Source organism: Podarcis erhardii (genome assembly GCF_964252035.2).
Source record: "Podarcis erhardii genome assembly, chromosome: 4".
Classification (NCBI taxonomy): Eukaryota; Metazoa; Chordata; class Lepidosauria; order Squamata; family Lacertidae; genus Podarcis; species Podarcis erhardii.
In genome coordinates, this window is record NC_138508.1 from 87,839,967 (window position 1) to 87,852,872 (window position 12,906).

The following is a 12,906-nucleotide window of genomic DNA, read 5'->3' on the forward strand; positions in this document are numbered from 1 at the left end:
TATAGCTGCTTTGGAGTTTGCACTTTGGTGAGAAGTACGTATTAGGCACTTTCTCACTGAAATGCAACCAAAGTTGAGTTCTCCCTCCATGATAAGGTGGTATGAACATTATAATTATATCTCCCAATTTCAGTCTCATGCAAAAGTATTTCAGGCCATATACAGCCATGATGGGCAAGAGAAACAATGGTTAATATATAATATAATTAATATAATATAATATAATATAATATAATATAATATAATATAATATAGCAGTCATCTGAACCTGTCTCTGGCAGTAATCAGGACTCACAGACACCTTGTAAGGCAGGGAACAGAAGTAAAGAAAAACACCACAGTAAATATGTCAGCCAAGCAGTTTGGACTCCTAAAGTTTATGTTGCCATGGAAGCCAAATGCAACATTTGGTATATCCAAACTGGCTTTTGGCGGCCAATGCAGCCAGAAGTACAATAAACCTGTAATTCCTCAGGATGTCTGCCTTCACTAGGTCCATCGCAACAGCTTCTAAGCTACAAATCTCCCTCTTTGGCTGTTTGCTCTTCTTGCTGAGAGAGGGGGTCTTACAGTTAATTTCAAACACAATTAAAGTTCAAAGATTTACCGTGGAGATGGGGGTCTCCTCCAGATGTTGCCAGCTTATTACTAGCATCAGTCCCAGCCAGCGTGGCCAACAGACAGGGATGATGGAAACTATGGTCCCAAGCTACCAGAAAACCAAGGAGACAGCACTAACAGGAAAAGATGCTAGCTGCTTGAGGAAAGATTCCATTCAGGCCTGACACATTTCAGAGTACAGTCAAACCTTGGTTCCCCAATGGCTTAGTTGCCGAACAAATTGCCTCCCGAATGCAGCAAACCTGGAAATAAGTGTTCCGGTTTGCGAGCCGAACATCCGACGCAGCTTCCGTTTGAGTGCAGGAAGCTCCTGCAGCCAATCGGAAGCCGCGCCTTGGTTTTCGAATGGTTTCGGGAGTCAAACGGACTCCTGGAACGGATTAAGTTCAAGAGCCAAGGTACCACTGTCATCATCATAAACTTTATTGCACTAGCCAAAGGCCAGGGCATCATTCACAAAGGAAACAAAAAGAAAAACAACAATAACCATAAAAACACCAGGCACTGCAAATACACTAAACCACAGTCACGTCTCCTAGAAATTATTTGTTGCGTACGATAGAATAGCAGGGGGTTCTCAGATAGAATGTGCCAGCTTAAATGTCCGAATCACCTTTGCAATTGGCCGCTATTTTATCTAGTTCTTTTCTCTGGATCTTCTTAGCTTGCCAACGCATATAGTGCTACTTTGTAAGTTACGAAGTCATCAGTCAGTATCACTCAGCAGCCATTTCACCCTTTCCGCCCTGTTCGAGTGTGTTCCGTTCGCTTGTTTGGAGGTTCTAGCAGGGGAGCGCAGCTATTGTATACCCTTGACCGAAGAACGGTACACTCCTTCTATCTGGGATGGTCGTCCTCTTCCACCGAGCGCGCAGCTTCGGGAGGGACGCACATGGAGCGGTGAGGGAGGAAGGGGACACCCGCCTAGCCAGCCAGATCAGCCGAATCAACCCTGGCGATCAATGGGGTGACAGATGTCGCAGCCAGATCGCCCTCACATCCGATATGAAATTTACGGCGTGTAACGCCCTGAGAGAAAATATTATGAAAATGATTTATAGGTGGTACATGACCCCAGTCAAGCTCGCAAAAATTTACCACTTGCCAGATAATAAATGTTGGAAGTGTAAAGAAAATGAAGGCTCATTCTTTCACCTCTGGTGGACGTGCCCAAGGATTAAGGCTTTCTGGGAAATGATATATAATGAAATGAAAAAGATGTTTAAGTACACTTTCCTGAAGAAACCAGAGGTCTTTCTCCTGGGTATGGTCAGCCATGTGGTGTTAAAGAAGGACAGAACTTTGTTTTTGTATGCCACAACAGCAGCAAGGATCCTGATTGCAAAGTATTGGAAGACACCAGACCTACCCACTCTGGAAGAATGGCAGATGAAAATGACAGACTACATGGGACTCGCAGAGATGACGGGCAGAATCCGAGACCAGGAGAAAGAGACAGTGGAAGAAGATTGGAAGAAATTCAAGGACTATCTTAATAAATATTATAAGATAAATGAATGTTAGATTGACATGGGTTTAAAAATAATGTGGTTTTCAGAGATGTTGAGTAAGAAAAGGAATGGAATTAGTAAAAAACTTTTGGGAAATAAGGGAATGGATTTGCTGATGGGATAATGAAATTAGAATACAAAACGGTGAGGTATGAGGAAGTCGGGGAAATTAGGTTGAGAAAATAAGGTTTGAAATTATACTTGTTGTCTTTTGTTTGTGTTTGTTCTTATTGTTGTTGTTTGTATTTGTATGCTCTTATTGGAAAATTTAATAAATATTATTTTTTTAAAAAGAGTGTGTTCCGTTCGCAAGCATGGGTTTTTTATAGCGGGTATTGCAATAAATAGTGGTACAAGTCCTCTACGCAAGGTTGCCCACACAGGCCAAGTCTCTCCTCGTACTGTACTTTGCCGTACCGACCATCCACCATCGCCGAGGGCAAGGTACCACTGTAGTTCTTCCTCAGGGGCACGTAGCAATGATCATTGAGTTCTTGAACCATGGCAGTGACCCATTTCCACTGCATAGGAAACATACCCCCAAAGAAGCACTATTTCCCCCTAAGTGCATCATGATAATGCAGATTGTACCTTCTTTGACGCGAGCTCAGGAGAGAACAGGGAATCCACCACCTTGAAACTCATTTCATTAGCTGAAACACTTCTGCTGTTCAGTGCGGTCTGTAGTTATCCAACTCATAAGAGGAGCACTTACGCCTGCCTCCTTACCCTGCAATTATGTAAAAAAAGGAAATCCTGTGACTCTCTCTAAGACCAATATTATGCAGGCTAGCTAAAAATGATTCTATTTCTGTATAGACTTGCTCATTCATTGTCCTCCCTAATCCTCTAGTTTTTCCATAATTATCTGGATGAAACTCGAACGTTGAGTTCCATGCCCCTTATAAACTGCAATTATTATTATTATTATTTATTTCATTTCTATACCGCTTTACATTTTCAAGAAAAAAAACCTCAAAGCCGTTTACAACACATTTAAACATCAAATAAAACAACCCAGAATAAAACATTACTGAAGAAAGTATACATTCAAAGCAATGTACTGTGGTACCTCGGGTTACAAACTTAAGAAGACATCTTAAGGCAGCCCTGTTCAGGGAAGTTATTAACGTGTGATATTTTACTGTATTTTTGCTTTCTACGGAAGTCGTCCAGAGCGGCTGGGGAGGCCCAGCCAGATGGGCGGGGTATAAATAAATTTATTATTATTATTATTATTATTATTATTATTATTATTATTATTATTCGTTCCGGAGGTCTGTTCTTAACCTGAAACCATTCTTAACCTGAGGTATCACTTTAGCTAATGGGGCCTCCCACTGCTGCTGTGCCGCTGCCATACGATTTCTGTTCTCATCCTGAGGTAAACTTCTTAACCTGAGGTACTACTTCCGGGTTAGTGGAGTTTATAACCTGAAGTGTTTGTAACCCGAGGTTTTTGTAACCTGAGGTACCACTGTAGTTAACAGGAAACTAAATCATTGTCTTAAAGATTTCAAAACAAAACATTATGAAGGTAGTCAACTACAGCATTAACGCAGCAAAGTTAACAAAAAACCCCTTAAACATTTCAAAAAAAGCATCTGAAAGGAAGTCAACTATAAAATGCACATTTAAAATAGCACAATTAGCAAATCTGTTATGATTTGATACTTTTTTTAGTATTCTACTTAATTAAATTTCAGCCAGTTCCTGGATCTCCTATGATCATGGCAGATGGGTGTGCGAGAGAGAATTGTGCATCATATTTAGAAAATGACCTGTTTTGAACTTCGGTGAGCTACCAGAGGGAGGACGTTATTTACCCGGCATGCAATTATTGAGAACTTAGGACTTCTGGGGTTTCCTGAGAGATGCTCCATCATTTCCTATTGAGCCAGCTGGGCCTGTCTACATCACAGTAGGTTTAGCTGTTGTCATTCTCTACCCAAGGTACCTTGGGAACTGTAGTTCTTTTAAACGTTCTATAGCAAATGAAGTCAGGATTGTTTGAGGGTGGGGTGGAATGGTAGTTAATTAAACTGCCTTTCATGAAGTTTAGAATCTGTTGTGTAGTAATGGGGAGCTCTAAATGTGTTCCTCCCCATGAGTGGAGTGCCAAGGCAGCCCAGCAATTCATCATGCACCAGCTCCAGTACATCGTGACTTCATGGAATATCTGACAATATTTGTGGGGGTCAAATAGGAGGAAGGTTAATTAACTAGTGTCAACCGACAATTTTGACTAGTCGTCTGTCTGATGTGCCAACCTGAGATTAATGGTATCAAGAAAATGGTAGCATGAAACTGTTTACAAGAAAAAAAATGCACACTTGCTAGCTTATTTTTAATTGAAGTGAACAGAGCAGTGGGAATTATTTGAGGAGAGTGCCCAGTGTGGTGTAGTGGTTAAGAGCGGCAGACTCATAATCTGGGGAACCGGGTTTGCATCTCCGCTCCTCCACATGCAGCTGCTGGGTGACCTTGGGCTAGTCACACTTCTCTGAAGTCTCTCAGCCCCACTCACCTCACAGAGTGTTTGTTGTGGGGGAGGAAGGGAAAGGAGAATGTTAGCTACTTTGAAACTCCTTAGGGTAGTGATAAAGCGGGATATCAAATCCAAACTCTTCTTCTTCTTGTGTACACCTGAGTTAATGATCTGGGTCTCACCCTGCAACCAATTCACTGAACAATGCTGAACAATCCAATGCTGTGGAGAGCAATTCCAACACGAGTACTCTGTTCTTTACACCACCTTCTGCTTTCTGTCTTCATTCACAATGTCATTCTGGTTCAGGGCCTTTTGAAAATGTGTTGCCAGATGGTCAGCCTGAGAATTTTCTGCTGGTTCTCTGAATGTCCCGATTGCCTTTCCGACAAGCCTTCTTTGACTCTCCTTCCCGTTTGGGTCATCACGTTGGGAAACATGAGATGTTACGTTAATCTTCAGCAGGCGATTTCAGACCTTTTAGATCCACTTTATAACCTCGCGATGAATTACTTCACTGTTTGGCAAATATTAAATAACATCTTTTTGTTGTGTGTGTTGCTGTGGCAGTGTCTGTGATCTTCGGGCTCCAGCTGGCTCCAGAAGCTGTTGCTGCTCAGTCTCAACTCGCCTGCCTCTTCCTCTCGCTTGTGTCCTCCTGTTGAAACACAGCTGGTTTGCATCTGTCAGGACGGATGGAGGGACATTTCAAACTAACCTGGCAAGAGCTGAGAAGATCCGGAGCTGCCAGTCTTGGAGAACAACTCTTGGCTCCAGCCGAATACCGTATGCCTGAGCCTGAACCAATTATCTTGCGTTACACAGTTAGGGAAATCGACTCGCTCCTCAATCCCCACATCCTTTCCACATTGCGTATTTCAAGGCTGATCCAAACATGCAGAAAGAGTGTGGGATGCCACTTCAGACAGCAGGTGGGAAGCTGCGATTGCAAATACACCCTTAGCAGGGAGCAAGCCCCACTGAGCTCCATAGATGTACTTACGAATGGACACACACCTGCTATGAATGTTAGGGTACCAGGAATCAACAGCAGGACCCCTTGGTAGGTGCCTGATGATGGCAACTCCTGATGCCAGCCCTGTCTAAGTTGGCTTGGCATGTGGAGACTGGTGCTCTGACCTTTAAACAAAGCTGAAAGCACCAGATTAGAAGAATGATGGGTCTAGGCTTGGGAAGAGGGGAGTGAAAATGAGGAAAGAACCATGCATCATTTCTTCACTAGGCCTGCCTGACAGCCAGCAAATCTTCCTGCAAAGCCCTCTTGCCTTCTTGCTTTTCTTGACCCTTGGCAGATCAAGAATCTTTCAAATCACAGCTGATTCCGCTGATGCTGTGATAAATGCTATCTGTTAGAATAAGTGATCCTATTTGCCCAACCGAAGCATAAAAAAATGTTTCCATTAACAAGTATGCCCTGTGATGTTTTAGACATCTTGAATATCGTTTTAGACATCTCTAATATGCGGGAGGCAGTGGAAGACAGAAGTGCCTGGCGTGCTCTAGTCCGTGGGGTCACGGAGAGTCGGACACGACTAAACGACTAAACAACAACAATATCGTTCTAATAGGAGGAAAATAATGTTAAAACAGGTCAGTGTAGATCCAGCCACAGTAAGCCAGGCTCTCGCTTACCATGATGTACAAACCAGAGAAGTGTGATCCACAAAGCCTATTAAAGGTAAAGCGACCCCTGACCATTAGGTCCAGTCGTGGCTGACTCTGGGGTTGCGGCACTCATCTCGCTTTATTGGCTGAGGAGGCCGGCGTACAGCTTCCAGGTCATGTGGCCAGCATGACTAAGCCGCTTCTGGCGTACCAGAGCAGCACATTCAAATGCCGTTTACCTTCCCGCCAAAGTGATACCTATTTATCTACTTGCACTTAGACGAGCTTTTGAACTGCTAGGTTGGCAGGAGCTGGCACCGAGCAACAGGAGCTCACCCCGTCGCAGGGATTCGAACCGCCCACCTTCCGATCGGCAAGCCCTAGGCTCTGTGGTTTAACCCACAGTGCCATCCACGTCCCTACAAAGCCTATTAGCCAGCGTTTAAAAGGAATCTGGGCTGCATTCTCACATATGCTCACTCAGGAGCAAGTTAGATTGGATGCAGTGAAGCTTACTTCTGAGGAAACTTGCTTAGGATTGTGCTATTAGTCTTCCTGGGATCTGTGGTTCAGCTGTGGGTACACCGGTTTAAGCAGTCTGTGGATTTCAGCACAGTGCTCCTCGAAAAGGAAACCATGCAATAAATACAGAGGTTTCCCCACTCTGTTCTCTAGCACATAAGGGCTGACAGAGCAATCTAGGGGGGAATGCTGGCCAGCCTCAATTATAGCTTGCCTTGGGCCAGTATTTACCATTTCCCTGCCTCAGCTCTGCAATGTATGTAAAGTGGGAAGCTTGTGTGGTGTTGTGGATAACATCTTAGGCACTGACTCATAACATAATAGGCAGAATGGTGGAGTGAAGTGGTAGAGTTCATGAACTGCTCCACTTCAGAGTCGGGACACTGGTGGTGCTATGGTCTAAACCACCAAGCCTCTTGGGTTTGCTGATCGGAAGGTTGGCGGTTCGAATCTGCACGACGGGATGAGTTCCCATTGTTCTGTTCCAGCTCCTGTCAATGTAGCAGAGCAAAAGCACACTAATGCAAATAGATAAATAGGTATCACTTTGGCGGGAAGCTAAACGGCATTTCCGTGCGCTCTGGCTTCAGTCACGGTGTCCTGTTGCACCAGAAGTGGTTTAGTCATGCTAGCCACATGAAGGAAAGCTGTCTGCGGCCTGAAAGTGGAGATGAATGGCGCACCCCATAGTCACCTTTGACTGGACTTAACTGTCCAGGGGTCCTTTACCTTTTACCTTACCACTTCAGACAGCTGTTTGCATGCACACACATTTTTGAACGGTGGTGAGGACGATTATATCTGCACACTGAAGCCCAACATGAAGCGAGGTTTGCTATAGCCCTCTTCCAAATTTTCAGGGGGGCTGTTTTCTTTGTGCAGGGGGAGATTCGAAAAACATGACCCCGCCAGCCTTTTGAAGTGGTGCAACCAGAATTCTACCCCATCTCGTTCTATGCAGTGCTATTTTTCTAGGAAAAAAGTGCCGGAACTCACTATGAACTTGTTCTCTTAGAATGGCTATGGTGCCCACATAAGAGGTACCGGAACTGAGTTCCAGTGAGTTCCTGCTTTAAAAAAAGCCCTGATTGTACGTAAACTGTAGTTTGGCTCTTAGACGAAGGGGAATGACTCCATGCAGCTGTGAAGCCTGCTGGCTGACTTTACCCTGTCTCTCAACCTATTCCACTTCGCAGGGTTGTTGTGAAGATGAATGAACTGTGTGTTTTCCACCCTGGGGAAGGTTGTTGGCAAAGAGGCTAAAACTTGCCCCTTGTGCACAGGAGTTGGAATATAAGACTTCCATATCAATCAACGCTAAAGCAATAACACATAGTATAATAACTGGCAACTGCTTCGTATCTCGGGCCTTTGCTTGCCAAATGTAATCGGATACCTGGACGCCTTTAGGATCCAAAAATCTGAAGGGCCACATTAATAGACACAATGCAGATGTCTTGAGTTTTATGAGGCCTGGTTCTTAATAGCAGCTGTCTTTCCCACATCGGTTGTGACCATCTGTAGATTAAGCCGAGCTGCCAGTTTCTTTCTGAAGCCGAGACCCCAAACAACACCGCCACATGCTCTTTCTGGGTTCTCCCTTCGTCGTTCCTCCTCAGTTGTTCCAGCTTTTAACATCCAGCCCTTTGAGGAATGGATTCAATTTTCACCGAGGGCTGTTCCCAAGTACATAAAAAACAAAAAGGCACTTTGGTTCTGTGGATTACACGTTTAATAGACGGCCGTGGAGCTGCTCCGTGGGAAATTCTTAGCTCATATATTTTGCAAGGCGGTGCCATTTGGCATGGTGGAGCATGGAATTGGTACACAGCTCAAATCAGTTGCAGCTGACTCGCCCACATGTGCGCTGAGGATTCGGGGGGAGGAACCCCCCCTTAACTCCTATTAATACATAATTGGCGCACTGTGCTGCGCAGATTTGCTCAGAAATGAGGACCACTTTGTTCAACGGGACTTTCAACCCAGTAAGAGTGCTTGGGATGGCAGACTGACCATGCAATCCTATCCCGGTCTACTCAGAAGCAAGTCCTGAAATAGCACCTCCAGGGGGTATAGGATTGCCTCTGAGGCTGCACAACAGGCATCACAGCCCGGCTTCCTCTGAAGCCTTCATGCCAGTACATGGAGGCTGCTCAGACTGTGGTCGGCTTTGCATTTGATTGCCTTCACAGTAAAGCTTTGAAAGCATGGGAAATTGTGACTAGGGAATGGGCTGGAGATTATATATTGAGGGAGACTGTAGAAAAGTACACACATAATGTCTCCCGGTCTCCCGTACATATCGATTGTGAAGAAATGGGGGGGGGGGGAGGAGGAACTTCAAAAGGGAATTTTGATTTATTAAACCCAGAGGTTTGCTTCCTTTATGCAGAAAAGGATTCAAGTGTGCATCAATACCTTTTTGTCTCTCTCGCAAAAAATGATAGGAGCATGAATGTCACCTTTTCCTGTTTCCAACTCCACATGTGCAAGGTTTGTTTGGGTAAATTAATGGACACTGATTTTTTTTAATTAAAAAAATTAGGATCAGAGACATCATCATCATCATCATCATCATCATTATTATTATTATTATTATTACCACCTGTATTATTATTAAAATTCTATACTGCTCTTCATCCAAGGATCCCAAGACAGCTTGCAATATAAAAACACAAAAATACACACCTTGTAATAAAAGAAAACAGTACCCCACCACAGTGGGGCCATAGATTGTTTAATGAGCCAAAGGCCTGGGAGAATGTTTTTGCCTGGCACCTAATGATATGTAAACAGGGACGTGGGTGGCGCTGTGGTCTAAACCACAGAGCCTAGGGCTTGCCGATCAGAAGGTTGGTGGTTCGAATCCCTGCGACGGGGTGAGCTCCCATTGCTCGGTCCCTGCTCCAGCCAACCTAGCAGTTCAAAAGCATGTCAAGTGCAAGTAGATAAATAGGTACTGCTCCGGTGGGAAGGTAAACAGTGTTTCCATGTGCTGCTCTGGTTCGCCAGAAGCGGCTTAGTCATGCTGGCCACATGACCCAGAAGCTGTACGCCAGCTCCCTCGGCCAATAAAGCGAGATGAGCGCCTCAACCCCAGAGTTGGCCACGACTGGACCTAATGGTCAGGGGTCCCTTTACCTTCACCCTTTAATGATATGTAATGAAGGCACCAGGTGAGCCTCATTGGGGAGAGCATTCCACAGATGGGGAGCCACTGCAGAAAAACCTCTTCTCACGTTGCCATCCTCTAGACCTCTAGCGGAGGAGGCATTCAAAGAAGGGCCTCAGATTATTGCTATTTTTATTGTTGTTTTTTGTTGTTGGTTCAGATGCTCTAAAGCACACGTGGGCAGCCTGTGGCTGGGGGAGTGGGCTTCCCCCATTCTTCCATCCCACCAGATTTCTTCCAGTTCCTGGAAACTGATGGAGGAGAGAGGGCTCTTCTTGTGCTCAGGTCCTGATGTCACGAAAGGACAGGCTGGCTGAAAGGAAAGAGGCAGTTCTGAGTTGGAGAGAAGAGATAAGCCATAAAACCACTGCAAAACACTGCTTGGAACCTAAAATGTAGGTGTGGTTAAGATCAATTAAATACTTGTAAAAAAGCAATAGATGCACAGCATTTATTTTTAAAATGCAATCTGATTTTTTCTTTTTAAAAGTCTTTTCTGCCCACCTGAAGGCCTTATAGAATAGGGAGAGGTTGTGGCATACCTGAAGATGGATATTCTCTCCATTCTGCATGGAAGAGCATTCATTCATTCATTCATTCATTCATTCATTCATTTGTTTGCTTGCTTGTATATGACCCTATTGTCAGGGGCGCCATCAACAGCTCACTGGCTAACTGCCTAGTGAAGTCAGAGATGCAGAGAGCTTCTTTCAGTTTCCTTATTTTAATCCACAGAAACACAGGAAGACATGGAATGTACACTCTCAAGTTGGAGCCAACGTTGCTCAGAGTGCTGCTCCAACCCCCTGGCAGCTACTTCCTAGCCCTCCTGCCACCTGCGGCTGCTGCTAAGGGAATCCCTCTGTCTCTATTTGGCTTTCTGCTCCGAGACACGAAGGGCACGCCTGGTTCTAGGGATGAATCCTAGGTGGATTTAGAACAGTGGGTCCAGTTCCATCACACCAGGTGCTGAGCCTAGGGGGCGCTGCAGGGCATCAAAGTTATGACATAGTGAATTGAACAGAACAGAAGGCGAGAAGTAGGGTGGGGGCATGGACAAATTTTGGCCTTGCACAGGGCACCGCTGAAAATTGAAATACCAAAGTCCAACCCTGCCAATGGCTCTAGGAGAGAGTCTAGCAATCTCTCAAATACATCAGTCTAAGACCTCTGGCACAAGAGAGGATCGTATTCAAATATATACAATTGAAGTGGTGCATATTTTCCTCTTTCTCATTACTGTCTTTCAGTTTTTGCTCCCAGAGTATCACATTGTCGAAAGATATCGCCACTGCTGTTGAGAACAGTTTAGCTACTCTATTTCTGGCACCAGGGGAAAAAGTTTATATAACAATTCACCACAAATATCTGTGCAGTCATATATTTTAATGTTTGCTATCACAATATCTTCCCCAAGTGGAATGCATAATTCCAGAGGGCTTTTTGTGTCCCGACCACAGCATGTGTTATAATTTATCCAATGACTGGGAGCCATCGTCGTGCAAATTGGAAATCTCACCTCCTTCCCTTGCTCCCCCGCCTTGAGTTAGTAAGAGGAGGGAAAGCAGGCCAGCCAAACAGCCTGACTTTAATGCCATGTGGTATTTCATTCAATTGGATGACAATCTTTTGCTTTGGAACCAAAATGGAAGTGTGGTCTTGTGGTTTACATGCTGGAACTGAAGTGGTACTCAAAAGATTACAGCAATGTTCCCAATTCTCACCAAATCGCAGAGAATCAAGTTCGGTTCCCACACACACACACACACACACACACACACACACACATCCCTCTCCTTAGACACATCTAGGACTGTGCTTCATATGCTCTTAATATGTTAAAAATGGAGCCAAGCAGCTTTCCTCTGGGCCACCCAGAACAACTGGACTGGGTCTGAAGACTCCAGAGTATGCTTGATCTAGTGAAGACCTCCAGTGTCATGAACTGGCAGGACAAAGGGGAAGAGGATCCCAGAGAGGTGTGTAGTCAGGACTGGGGCAAACTGGGGATGGGGGTGGTTGGTGTAGGAAGTACTCATGGGGTGATGGAGGATGACGAGGTAATGGGAGTCAGGAGCCGGAGGAACCAGAGTGGCAGGACGGGTCACCAGAGCTATAGCGGCCCCTGTCTCCATCAATGTGGTGGGCTCTGAGGAGCAGCAGGCTGGGTGATCCAGGAGGCTGAGGCAGGTAAGGGCCCACAGCCCAGCTCACTAGTTGGCCAGGTGGGGCTTGCTAGCTCTGGGAGGTGTGTGATTCCTCAGCTGGAGTAGGCTTGGAACAGATGAGGGTCACCTGCCTCCTCAAGCCCAGATGCTGCAATAATCACGCAAGATACAAAAGAGCAACAGAGCTGAGGTGCTGGGTCTGCTCAACTACCCATGTTGATGGACCTCAGCTTGGATGCTCCAGGAGCTCTGCAGGACTGTGCTTAGGTTTGGACTTTGGACACGTGGATTGACCCTGGACTGGGGACTTTGCATACTTGTTTGCTACTAGGTAGGGACGCGGGTGGCTCTGTGGGTTAAACCACAGAGCATAGGACTTGTTGATCAGAAGGTCGGCAGTTCGAATCCCCGCATGGTGTGAGCTCCTGTTGCTCGGACCCAGCTCCTGCCCACCTAGCAGTTCGAAAGCACGTCAAAGTGCAAGTAGATAAATAGGTACCGCTCCGGTGGGAAGGTAAACGGTGTTTCTGTGTGCTGCTCTGGTTCGCCAGAAGCGGCTTAGTCATGATGGCCACATGACCCGGAAGCTGTATGACGGCTCCCTCGGCCAATAAAGCAAGATGAGCGCCACAACCCCAGAGTCGGTCACGACTGGACCTAATGGCCAGGGGTCTGTTTACCTTTACCTTTAGGTTCAGGACATCCCGTAACATGAGGGTATAAATGCAAACATAGGGAAGTCTAACTGATTACTCCTGGCTACGTGTGTATAGTGATGGCAACTTTGGTGTGTGTTTT